This window comes from Podarcis cretensis (assembly GCF_951804945.1).
Source record: "Podarcis cretensis genome assembly, chromosome: 5".
Taxonomy (NCBI): Eukaryota; Metazoa; Chordata; class Lepidosauria; order Squamata; family Lacertidae; genus Podarcis; species Podarcis cretensis.
In genome coordinates, this window is record NC_137174.1 from 87,793,573 (window position 1) to 87,806,432 (window position 12,860).

General features: G+C 46.0%; 1 protein-coding gene across 1 annotated transcript in view; it reads left to right on the plus strand.

Annotated features, from left to right (window-relative positions):
• Positions 1-996: 996 nt before the first annotated feature.
• Positions 997-12,860, plus strand: part of FNDC3B (fibronectin type III domain containing 3B) — a 278,029-nt gene continuing 266,165 nt past the window's right edge. The window contains exon 1 of the mRNA XM_079977640.1: positions 997-1,233. The gene's annotated coding sequence lies outside the window, so the exon portion shown is untranslated. The remainder of the gene's footprint in view (positions 1,234-12,860) is intronic.

Below are 12,860 nucleotides of genomic sequence, written 5' to 3' on the forward strand. Positions count from 1 at the left end.
TTACGCGGGAGTAAGCCACATTGAACTCAGTAGGACTTACTTCTGAGCAGAGGTGTATAGGATGGCATTGTTTAAAAAAAAAACCACTTATGGGTTTTTAAAAAATAAAATGTGCTACCCAATCCATACTTCCAGTTGAGAATAAACTGTTTCTTTGAACAGTGAATGAGCAGGCATAATTAAGATTGTTGCGTTACACACACAAAACTCTTGTGTTATTTTGGAAGAAATGACCAACTTGGTTTTCAACTTGCAGTTGTTGGGGCAATTATTCTGTATCCTCGTTCTGTCGCCAGCATGGATGGGCGGGTGAGATTAATGCTAAGGCACAGCATAACTAAACTGTTATTAATTGATTTTGTTTTATGTGCCCTCGCGGGGGATTATTGCGGGGTAACAAACCGCAAACGGGGTGTGTGGCGGATGAATGGGAGAGGAATGAATTAGCGCATCCTGGGAGAATGCGCGGGGGGGGGCGTGTGTTCAGAGGCGCCCCCTTCAGCCTCCTTCCTCTTCTTCGCAGTCTGATCCAATGCACGCTTGTACAGACTGAGAAATGGGAAAAAAGAGTGCAACCCCCCCCCATCAAAAAAGGGAAAAAAGAGTGCATTGGCACGCAGGCATGCAGCTCGGACCTGTGCGCTCTTACTCGAGTTCAGTAAGGCTCTGCAAAGTGTGTCCCAGTAGGGTTTACTCTTGAGCAAAGTGTGTTGGAGATGGCAGTCTGGGTAGAGTCGCTTGCTCCTAACATCATCATCTTACTGCAATTTTTTTTAACTCCTCAGTCTTACTGGAGGGGAAAAAGAAATAAAGGGAGCACTCCGTGCTTTATTTTTTAACGCAAGGCGGTTAATAAATTTGCAAAGTGCCTCTTTTTCCCCCCTCTCTCCCCCCACCCTCTGCTTTTCCTCCTCCAGGCTCTGGTTTTTCTGCGCCCGCCTCCCTCCTCAGCTGATTTCTTTTTTTTCCTCCCCCTCTCCTTTCCCACAGTAGCTTCTAATCCAGACTGTATGGTATGTGGGCTGGTCACAAATCCCCATGTGGTCCGACATCATTGACATGGCGGAATCCCCCACCAAACCCTACTGGTAGTTATTCCAGCTCGCTCGCCTGCCCGCCCAGCCACACAGCCCGGGGATTTACCGGACTTGCCCGCCCGCCTCCCTCTTCCGAAGAACGAGCAGGGCCATTCTCTCCAAGACAGCACCCCCGAGCCCCCGTTTCCAACGCAAGGTAAGCGAAAAGGCTTCTCTTATTAGGCGTCTTTCCTTCCCACACCCCCCCCGTGTCAAACCCCCCCCCCCAGGCTAGAAAATGCCAAGCGAAAGGCGGCTTTCCCTCCCCTCCCGCCCCGGTTTGCAAATGCAAAGAAAAGATTCGCTCCGGGGCTTGTATTCTGATTGCAATTTAAAAAATAAAGACGCCGAGTTTAATATAACTCGGAAATACTGGAGCTTCTCTCTCTCTCTCCCCCCCCCCCCAACACCTCTCTGCCTTTTACTACTCCGAGTGGGTTTTGCTACGCCCCCCCCCCCCACGCCTCTTCCCAATCCGGATTCCTTTTGTTTCCGAAGTGGAAACTCCCCGAGTGTGAACGGTGTGTGCTCTCAAAAGGATGCGTCTAGCCTGGGCTTGCCTTGGGGGTCGGGATCGGGAAGGCGGTGGGGGATAAAGGGGGGGGGGCAAAGGCTCCCTGGAGAGAAGGGGCAATGAGGGATCTGCGGAAAGTTTTGGGTTTTCTCTCTTTCCAGTTTGCTCCTTGCCCGGCGCCTTTAGGATCTCTCCGATCCGTGCGCCCCTCTCTCCCTCGCCGCCCCATTGCCCAATTACTCCTCGTTTAAGTTACACCACTATTTTTTCCAGTACTTTCGGGTCCTTGCCTACGTCGCAAACTCTCAGGAAGGAGCAACTAGGGACTCACGGCTTGCTCAGTTCTTCTTTTTTAGTGGAATGGAGATAAATGTTTGTTGGGGTGGGGGAGACAGAAGAAGAGAATGCGAAGTAGACTCTTTTTTTGGAGGGGAAAAAAAGAATGCGTTTCTCTCCGGGTGCTCTTGGTTGGGCACCGATTTCCTCGCCGTTGCAAATTCAGAGTGGCAGGAGAAGTCCATTCCTTCTCTCGCTCTCTCTCTCTCTCCCCCCCCGCCCATTTCCTGGAATTTGGCTTGGGAACGAGGCCTTGGATGCAAAGGGTTAGCGGCGGAGACGCGGGCGCCTGATATATATATATTTTGTGGGTCTGGTTGCGTGGAATGGAGGAGGGAAGAAAACGGTTTGCTGCTGGTGCCGGAGCCCATCTGTAAGGGAGCCAGCCTGAGTGCTAGAGCTGCAATACGATTTCGTGTGTGTGTGTGTGCATTTTTATTTTTTTTACTGGGAAGGCGAGAGAGGGAGACAGACACACCATCATAACCTAGCAATCCAGACAGGCTCCTCGCCGCTGCCTTTTCTGCCCGGCTGCCCGCCCTTTTGCTTGGGCGCACTTCCTATCGTGTGCTTTAAACAGGGGCTTCCATCTCCGGCCTCCCGGCTTGCCCTCAATCCACATCAAACTTAAAGGATCGCATTATTTAAAATATATATTTTTTTTAAAGCAACAAAGCAACGCAGGTTTCAATGCAAAAAACAGCAACAACACACCCAACCCCCATTGGGAAGCGTAAAAATGGGATTTTCCTTGTCTCCATATGGGATCTTATATGTGCGTGAATGCAAACTGTGCCCCTCCCTGCCAATGACCTGGGGGGGGGGTTGTGTTGCGCGTGAGCAAAGCGGGGAGGGCCAGACGGGGGAATGGAATCCGGCCCGCGCAAAGGCGAAGGTTTGGCCCGGGGTTCCTCCGCTGCGCGCCAGCGTCGCGCACTGCCTCGCAGCCCCCTTCTGGATGATGCCTTTGGAGGGAGGAGGTTTTGATACCCTTCAGGTGGAGGCAAACCAGCCAGCGCTGCTGCTGCTCCTTCCTGTCGTTGCAACGCAGCCAGAGGTTACCCGGTCCCCCCCCCCCCCGCCGCCCCGGTGTTTGATATTAATTTTTGCGCGTTGGAAAGGCGAGCCGAAGCCTTTCCAAAATGTCTGGATCCAGGGGGCACGTTGGAGAAAAGAGACCGAGACACACGCAGACGTCTCTCCTCCAGCCCGTCCTCCCACCAGGCCCCTCCCTTCCTCGCTGACGCCACTGGCAAACGGAGCGGGGGGGGCGGAGAAAGGAGGGGGGGAATTAAAAAAAATATATCTGGAAACTTTTGATTTCCCGTGCCAGACGCTCTCTTCTCCTACCGCCACCCACCCCCTTCGAACAAAATGGCACATTACCAGGAAATGGAATGCTGGAAGAAGGAAGGAGGAGAAGAAAAACTTTGCGAAGCAAAAACTCTCGCTTCTCCCTCCCCCCCCCCAATCCTTTAAAACATTTCACTTAATTAGATCTTACTTTTATTTATTTTTGCCTCTCTGATGATGTGCTTTGCCATTCCGTCAAAGAGAAATTCGCTCGGACCGAGGCCAAAGAGTTGGGGGGGGGGAGCGCTTTCTCTGAAGGCAGAATCTTTTAATTGCACCCCTTTTCTTTCCCATTTTTCTTTTCTTTTCCGCCAGCAGTTATCTTCTGGCGTTTGTACAGTTGAGATCTTGTCTGTGGGATGGAAGGGGAAGGCTGTAGCAAAGGAGGGGGCGGAGGAGGAGGAAGAGAAGACTCAAGTGTCAAGAATGTGCTTCTCAAAAAAAAAAAAAATTGTGGGGGGGGGGGGGCCCTGTTTGAAACCTGGGGAAAATGGTGTTTGGAACTGATTACTCTGGCTGCAGAAGTGTGTGGCTGGCTTATATTGAGTCAGACCATTGAGCTTTGCAGTCTTTGGCATTTTATAGGACCCACCTACAAACCAAACATGCATTTGGGAACCAATTTCTTTCGTTTTTTTTACAGTATATTTTTGTATAGGAATGCTGGTGCTGTCGTGACTCATCTGGGATCATGTTGTCAGTTGGAAGGCCAGCTGACTGCTACATCTTTCTGGGGTAGCAGGTTGGAGGTTATTTTTTTGGGGGGGGGGAGCGTTGAACCCAAAGCTTTCTGGATGCAAAGTATGTGCTGTGCTAATCCTATACAGGTTCCCCAACCATCTCCTTTGTATCATGTCTGCTCAGCACCGATCTCTCATGCAGAAGTGGTAATTCTAGGTGCAGCTTGGAATGCTTGGAATTTTTACCACTGATTTCCTTCCTACCGGAGAGAGAGGCCTCCGCTGAGTGCGCTTTGCAATTCCTCACTGGTTAGCCTCAGTGTCGATCTGCACACTAGGGGATTCGCTTAAAGATCTGTAGAGTTGGGCCTGGAAGTGAATTCAGATCCTGACTTTGCTGAGTGACTGTGGGGATAAGATAATCTCTCTGCCTCAGATTTCCCAAGCGTAGCAGCGATATATGCGCAGTGAGATAAAACAAGGAGGAATGGGGAAATCGCTGCTAAATGGACCGTGTTTCTTCGGACAGAGCATCTTTTTCAAGCCTTCCGTTCGTTTCAGAGGGGTATGGGAAGTGCAGTTGCAACAAGAAGCAGGAAATGGAGGGAATCTGGTGTAATTACACTAGGATGAAGTATAGCCAAAAAGGCAAAGGCAAAGTTTTTTCTCAGATGATTCTTGGCACCACCCATTTAAAACACATTTATATCACTTTAGCAGTCATGGCTTCCTCCAGATACTCCTGGGAAGTGTAGTTTGCCCCTTGCAGAGCTATAAGTCCCGGCGCCCTTAGCCAACTACAGTTCCCATGATTCTTTGAGGGAACCTATGAGTGATAAAATGACACTGCTTTAAATGTCTAGCTGTGACCAGTTGTTGATGTTAGTGGGATGTTTGTGGCCTGACTTTTTTCTTATGGTTTTGGTCTTCATACTGTTGCTGGGCGAGGGGGCAGCAGCAATACTGAGTGTTCTTCCATATGAAAAATAAATAAATCCTGTTTTACAGATATATGAAGGCCTGTGGCCTGTGAAACACTGATTCTCTACCAGGTTCTCCCTTTCATCTTAGGCGGGGTCAGCAAACTTTTTCAGCAGGGGGCCGGTCCACTGTCCTTTAGACCTTGTGGGGGGCCGGATTATATTTTGAAAAAAAATAATGATCGAATTCCTATGCCCCCACAAATAACCCAGAGATGCATTTTAAATAAAAGCACACATTCTACTCATGTAAGAAAACAGACATTAGCACTGAATATTAGGCTAGAACCACATGCCAGTTTTCTATAGGAGCGTAGTGTCAAGGCCTAAGAGCAGGCATAGGTAGACTCAGCCCTCAAGATGTTTTGGGACTACAAATCCCATCATCCCTAGGTAACAGAACCAGTGGTCCAGGATGATGGGAGTTGTAGTCCCAAAAACATCTTGAGGGCCGAGTTTGCCTATGCCTGCCCTTAGGCCTTGACACTATGCTCCTATAGAAAACTGGCATGTGGTTCTAGCCTAATATTCAGTGCTAATGTCTGTTTTCCTCTTGGTAGGAAGAATTGAGGGTAGGAAATGGACATTCATTTTCTTTGGCAGGGAGAAGACTGTTCGGTGGATTATTAGTATTATTATTGTTTCCAAAAAGGTGGATTCTGGGGCTGCGGGGTGGGAACTTGCAGATTAGTCAGCTCTTGTGTGGATCCCAGGAAGCATATTTGTGGGAGGCAGACAGGAGGTGTTTTTATTAAAATAATAATAATAAAAAGTGGCATATTGTCATCATTAGAATATTCTCCCATTAATACTTGTGGGTGGCTGCTTCACGGAATCATTCCTGTAATGGTGCTGTTGCTTAATTTATTTTGCACGGGGCAGAAAAACTGTCTAATTCACTCCACTAAAGCTTGTAAGCTCAGGGAACTTTTCCAATTATTCATTAGGAAGTTCATTTTTTAACTTGCCGTAAGGACATACCATCCCTTGTCGTGCACATAGCTTCTGAGATGATGATGATGATGATGATGAAGAAGAAGAAGAAGAGGAGTTTGGATTTGATATCCCGCTTTATCACTACCCTAAGTAGTCTCAAAGTGACTAACAACAAGGCCAAGTGAAATGGGGTTTGTGGGTCTCATCTTCTTCCTTGCTTTTATCTCTCCTGGGGGTGGTTCAATGTAAACAAGTAGCCGAAATGATACAGGGCAGAGACAAGGCCAAAGAGGATAAAAAGGCTTGCGTGTGTATTTATATTGTATGAAGCAGTAATCAAAGGCTAGGGAAAAAATCTAGGCACCTAAAAATGTGGTGCCTAGGGTAGAAATTACCTCTTCCCCACACCTTGTTTCGTCATTCCTTGACTGAATGCATTCCATTTCAATTTCCCTTCATGTTTTGGAAGGATTACTTTGCCATTTATTGAACATATGAAGCTTTAAAGAAAGACCACGGCACAACTATCTCAGGGTTGCTAACCGGGATTTCAGCCAAGGGACATTCCTACCCCTACCTGAAGGCTGAAGCTGGGATCTTCTGCATTCACAGCCGACGTCCAGCCACTGAGCTACTGCCAATAAGAACTGTTTTGCTGCACTCAGCAAATTTCAAAACCCCTCTCAGTACTCTGGTTTGTGGGAAAGCCATGTTAATTTCAGAAGATAACAGCCAGCCTTTCCTCATTGTCGTATGGACAATGCACAGATTAGAAATTGATGGCTAAAGATAATGAACCCTAGTTTGATTTGCTTTTAAGTGTGTATTTAATTTTTATACCACAGCTCCCCTAGCAATTAAAAACAGGATTTCCCAGTCTTGGGCTATAAAGTGTATGATTATAAAAGGGAATCGGACGTCTGCTTCAAAAAAAGAGCCTGTCTTGTGCACCTGTAGCTTGTGTGAATCTTGTGTTCCTGAGGCAATTAGATATTTGGCATAATAGCTTTCCATTCTTTAAATCAGGGGTCGGCAACCTAAGGCCCATGGGCCACAAGCGGCCCACGGGGGTCGTTTAACCGGCCCCCGAACTGCCCCCGAACCGGGCCGCCTGCTTGGCAGGTCCCCACACGCTGCGCTAAACCGTCACAGTGGGGACTTGCTTCTGCAGCACCGGAAATTGCATTTGCGCAGATGCAGACGCTGGAAATCGCGGATGGGCGCGATCCGGCCCATGGAGGGATCTCCGCTGGAGTGAACTGGCCCAGGCCTTGCTGACCCCTGCTTTAAATACACTGGCTCAGTTTGCATGGCTCAGCTCAAGTAGGCAGGCTCCTGGAGAGGAGATTGTGGCCGTTTTGCATCACCTTTGCTGCTCCTGCTATGCTCTACACCATGGTTTGGCATAGCGTGTCACCCACGTTTGTGGTTGGTCTCAATCCAGACGAACCATGAGCTGTAAACCGAGGTTTGTTCTTGACGCATCAGTGACTAGACCTGCAGGAGGCAACTTCCTATGTTTTTAAAAGCAGAAAAGGAATCCATGCATCACAGAATTCAACTTGAATTTGGATTGCTTTAGCACAGTATCTGCTTGCTTATCATTGCTAGGTTTTTTTCTGGCTAAATAATTATGATGGAGATAATGGAATCATGGAAGTCTTTCCTCTCCCAAGAGAACAAGATGGTTTCTGACAGTATTTTCTGGGCAGTGTTGTTGATGTTCCTTCTTGCTTGCGCCATCGTCTTCTTGGTCACAGTCCTCTCCTGGCAGAGAGCAATCCAGAAGTTCTATGCATAATCAGTCCAATAACTGGTGTGGTTGGATAGCTTGTGCTTCAAACATAGCTCATGTCTGGTCTCTCATGGAAACTGAATCACTTGCCATTTTTAAAATGGGTGAGCTCATCCACCGATCTGAGGTCATTGCTGGGATAGTGATGAGATATTTCTTTTATAAAGTTTTCCAAGTCCATACCTGAAATGTTTATAGGCTGAACTGCATGCATAACTGTCCCGCTTTATGGAGGCCAGATGAGTGGTGGCGTTTGGTGAAATTTGGAGTATTGTATTTACTCGAACGTAACGCGCCGTCGAATCTCATGCGCACCTCGGTTTTCAAAACCTTGAACCCCAAAAAAGGAAAGAATTTGGTGGTGAATGTAAACGTGCCATCGAATCGCACTCTAAATTTCGCGACATAATTTGGACAAAAAAGGTGTGCATGACATTCGAGTAAATACGGTAGTTTTGTGGGTGTGCCCAAGGGACACAGTTGCTCTTTTTTGAGACTTGTACTCTTACTTAGTATTTTAGAACTGGGGTTTCCTCTTGGCACATCTTTCAGGAGGGCAAAGGAATTTTGTAGTAGGGCTGCCATCTAGCTGGGATTGGTCAGTTTCTTCTAATGTGTATTTTTATCATCTACTTAATGAAGTCATTATTTTAGTGTGCCGGCACATGATCTCTGGAACTCCCTGCCTGTTGTCCTTAGGTAGGCACCCTCGCAGTACTGTTTTATAGGCCTGCTGAATACTTCTTTCTTTCAGCAAGCCTGTGTGGACACACAATTCAGTCTTTACCTTTGTTTTCCATGATGCTTTTTGTGCATATTTGATTTTTAGTTATGGGGTTTTTTTTGGATTTCAGTCACGTTTTGCATATAGTTGGACTTGTGCGCCACTTGTTGATATTTTTTAGCAAGTATTTTATAAATGTCCTGAGTAAGTAAGCAAATAAACGAATAGCATCACATGACGCAGAGATGGCGGAAGCTATATGGAAAGAGGCATCCATAATGAATAACCCACCTGTTCTATGAAGACATTATCCTTCATTAATCCAGTGGTCCTTTTCAGAGGTTGCCATATGTGGGTGGCAGGCCGCCTCCTCCTCCACTCTGCTGATTCATAAATGTGGAAAAAACCAGCATCTCCCCCTGCAAAGTCAGTTGCCATAGTGAACCTTTTACGTCTTGTAGTTGTTTTGTAAGCTAGCACAGTTTGCCAGAGATAAGTTATACCATTCATTTAAAGAAGGGTCTGTGCTCCACCCCCCCCCCAATGATTTGTTTCCTCTGCCATGCATGGATTCTGGCATAGTAGCCCGTTTGTGCCATTAACTGGTCAGGATGCTCAGGATATATTCCTTAAAAAAAAGTTGCTAGAAGAAGAGTTTGGATTTGATATCCCGCTTTATCACTACCCGAAGGAGTCTCAAAAGCGGCTAACAATCTCCTTTCCCTTCCTCCCCCACAACAAACACTCTGTGAGGTGAGTGAGGCTGAGAGACTTCAGAGAAGTGTGACTGGCCCAAGGCCACCCAGCAGCTGCATGTGGAGGAGCAGGGAATCGAACCCGGTTCACCAGATTACGAGACTACCACTCTTAACCACTACACCACACTGGCTCCTAGAAGCTCCTAGAAGGCTAGGCCTGGTTGATCCAGAGATACAAGGCAGAATGTTCAGGTAGTATTCTACCCAATTTTTCATTGAGAAATTTGCCCACTTCCTTCTCCCAGTTGATAAGGGAAGCCACAGCTATGACACGCGAGTTAAGCAATAACGTTCTGTGTCTATTTGCAAAAAACAGGAAAGGATGAGAAGGACCATTTGGTTGTCAGTCACTGCCGGCATGGCCAGCACAGATCAAGGATGGTGGGAGATCCTAAGAGCTACAACTTTCTCATCTCTGATGGAAGGGATTGGGAATGCTCAACAGACTTCGCCAGAGAACTGTGTGCACAGAGAACATGCATGCCTTCTACAACATGCAGAGATGTCTCTGTAGATGAGTTGATGCTGAAAGGAGAAAGTCTGAAATCCCACTGGCTATACCTGCTAGTTTTGAGAGTTGGAGTGAACTGTGTTTTTGTTTTTAACATTAAGTGGTTAAAATGCATGTTCTCAGTTTAGGGCATATTTTGTGGATATTGAAGATTTTGGTATATTACTTTTTGCACCATGAGGAATACTGGGTTGTGGTTATTTGGAAGGGAAGTTCCGATGAAGGGAGTAGAAGGGGGAAATGTTCTAGGTTTGAGGAACGACAGCAGTAACAGAACACTGCAACTCCTACTCAGAATTCATAGGAATTCATGAGTCATTGTTCTGGTAGGTTGTAGCTTGGCATCCATGATCCTAAACTCATGACTTGGATGTGAAATCCATTTATTTCAGTAAAACTGGTGGTTGTGCTGTGATCTGTGTGGAAAGTAACATCTGAAAAGATGTCGCTTGCATCAGGAAATGCCTATCAAGGTATTGATAGGAGACTTCGCTGGGGAGAGCTCTCATTAAAATCTTATTAGAAACCTAAACATTTAACGGAGCAAATGGGTTGTTTAATTGTACCTATTACGTGATTAATGCTTTCCCTCTGTAAACATTTGCCTTGCCATATTGTCATTACCCAGTTGTTCGTAATTGTGCAAAACGAGTATTGTGTAATGCTTATTTTTCTTAATGTGTGCCAAAGTCATTTTGAAAGTTAAAAGCCTAAACTAGATATAACTTTTAAGTTAAGTGGCAGGTTCGTAGAGAAGGTAAAAGGGGGGTTGGTTCCGAGTCCAAAATACAAAAGCTTGCAAAAGTTTTGCCTTTCTTTCAGTATGGGACTAGAACTTACTGAACAAAAACCACAATTTACCTTGGAATTTCCTCTCTCTCTCTAACTGAGCAGAAATGGTGTATGAGCTGTGTTGGATATCTCCATCCCAGCAATAATGCAGGGTTGTGAAAAACCTTGACAGAAATCCTGGCACTCATTTTTTCAAGTTCTCTCTCACGTTGTACCAGCTATATAGAATTCTTTCTAATAGGAGTCTAGCGTATCAAAAGCTTGCTTGTTTATGGCTGAGGTTTAGTGTCACTGTGCGATCTGCCCCTAGAGACCAAAGGTATGTGGGAAGAGAGGAGCTTTTCAAACAACAAAGGGGAAATAGGAGCTGATAGATATACAATGATAACAGGCCATCTACAGGCAGGAATGTCCCTCTATTTGAAAACAGATAAAGTCTTTCAACATTCTCTCTTTCTTACTCCCCGGAATTTGGTGGATGGCTTTTTTCCCCTTTTTCTTTTTAAGAAGCTGCTGCCTATGTGTCTTATGTGTGAGAGCAGTAAATTCTTCAGAGTACTGGATAGCGAGAAAGAAAGATGGCTTTAAAGTGCATTTATTCTTGAATTTGTAACACCACCCAGTGAAGAAAACATTCAAGCAGCAGCTGAAATCACATTTATATGGAAGTCAGTTCTGTTGTAAACAGTGAGTTCTGTGCTGGGCATCACCTCCCAGGAACTTCTTGTGAATTAAACGTGCATTAAATGAATGAGAGACACCTGGGCATGGGGTGCATTTCCTTTCATGCAAGTTGTGTTCATTTCAAGGGGGGTTGGTTGGTGCTGGAGATATTCTTGATGTGTTGCTTGTTTTTGATAGCAATGGCTTTCCAGCTTTTCTGGGGAAAGTTGGAGGTTCCTGGCTGGTCTTGCGAACAAGATCCTGCAAAAGACAGAATGGCATTTGCAGGGGAAGATTGGCACATTCTGATGCAGAGCCAGCGTGAGGCTGCCCAACGTGTGTTGAAAGGTGTGCTCAGTCCTAGAATATCCTCTGAAGCACCCAGGCACTGAAATTGTTCCTTGGCAAACCGGGACCTGAATGGCGCAGCTCAAGGCTTTTAAATGTTGGTCCTAGAAAGTGGGAGGGCTGTCTACTCCAGGCAGCAAAATGCTTCAAGGAGGTGTGAAGCTTAAGTGATTGGTTTATATAGGATCTGGGTGTGTATCAGTGATGCAGGTTTAATGGGAATTGGTGGGGTGTACAGTTTATTGCACTTGGAGCAAACAAAGTGTGTGTGTGTGTAAACAGAGTCGGTGAAGTCCGGTGGGAAGAACTGTGCAGTTTGCTGCCTTCCTCAGGGAAGCAGAGTTCTCTAAGGACATTGCACTGAAGGCAACGATTTGCAAGGATGAATTGCTCACCTGTGTAGTGTCAGAGGTTTTTAAAGATTAGAACGGCTGTTCCGAGTGTGTTTGTTCTGTGATTTTGCTAATAGGGTGTCTGAAACTGTGTCCGTTAAAGCTTAAGCCCCAACAGGGTGCCGCAACAAGCACCGATGCGTCTTTGCTGTATTAGATTAATAGGACTACGCTCGTGACATATGGGCTAATCTTCAAGTAGCTGCATTATGATATAAATTGGAAAATGTCGCACCATAATTTAAAATGAATGCCACTTTGCAATTTATTTAAATTTATGTAGTTTATATTGGAAGCCTCCCAGAGGGGCTGGGGCAACCCAGTCAGATGGGTGGGGTATAAATAATAATAGTAATTATTATTATTATTATTATTATTAATTTCTTCTGGTACTGGATGCAGTTCTGTGTTTCTGAAAGCCTCTTAAAGCTAGTCAGCACTCACATTTCAGTTCTGCTGTCCACTTCCAGAACTCTCAGGACCCAGCAGGTGGGTTTGGGTCCCACTGTGAGGGAATTCCTTGTACCAGGCTGGGTTGTGTATGGAAATGAGACATAAATGAGGGTAACATAGTAATGCAGAAATCCAGAATACACCAGAACAGTGGAATGCTTCTTTCAGGCCTGTTTTTGGTGGGGAAGGGACAAGGAAGGCTTTTTAAGGTCACTCAAGCACCCATGGATTTCATATTGGCGATCCTGTCCTATAAGCTCCTTTGGGCCTCAGGAGTTGGAGAGAACCAATGTTTACCTGAGTCTGTTTGTAGTATAGCAGCCGTTGTTTTCTTGGCAAGCTGGGCAGATTTTACTGGCTCCTTCCCACTGCCTAGGAACTGCTGTTGGACAAAAACCGACAAGAATTTGATTTTGGCAGTGCTGCAGATCTCAAAGAAACTAGGGGTGGGGTGGGGTATATGTGCTTGTGTGCACACACTTTAACCGTCACAGCAAAGTGACATTTACTACTTTCTAGCTATATAATAATAATAATAATAATAGTAAT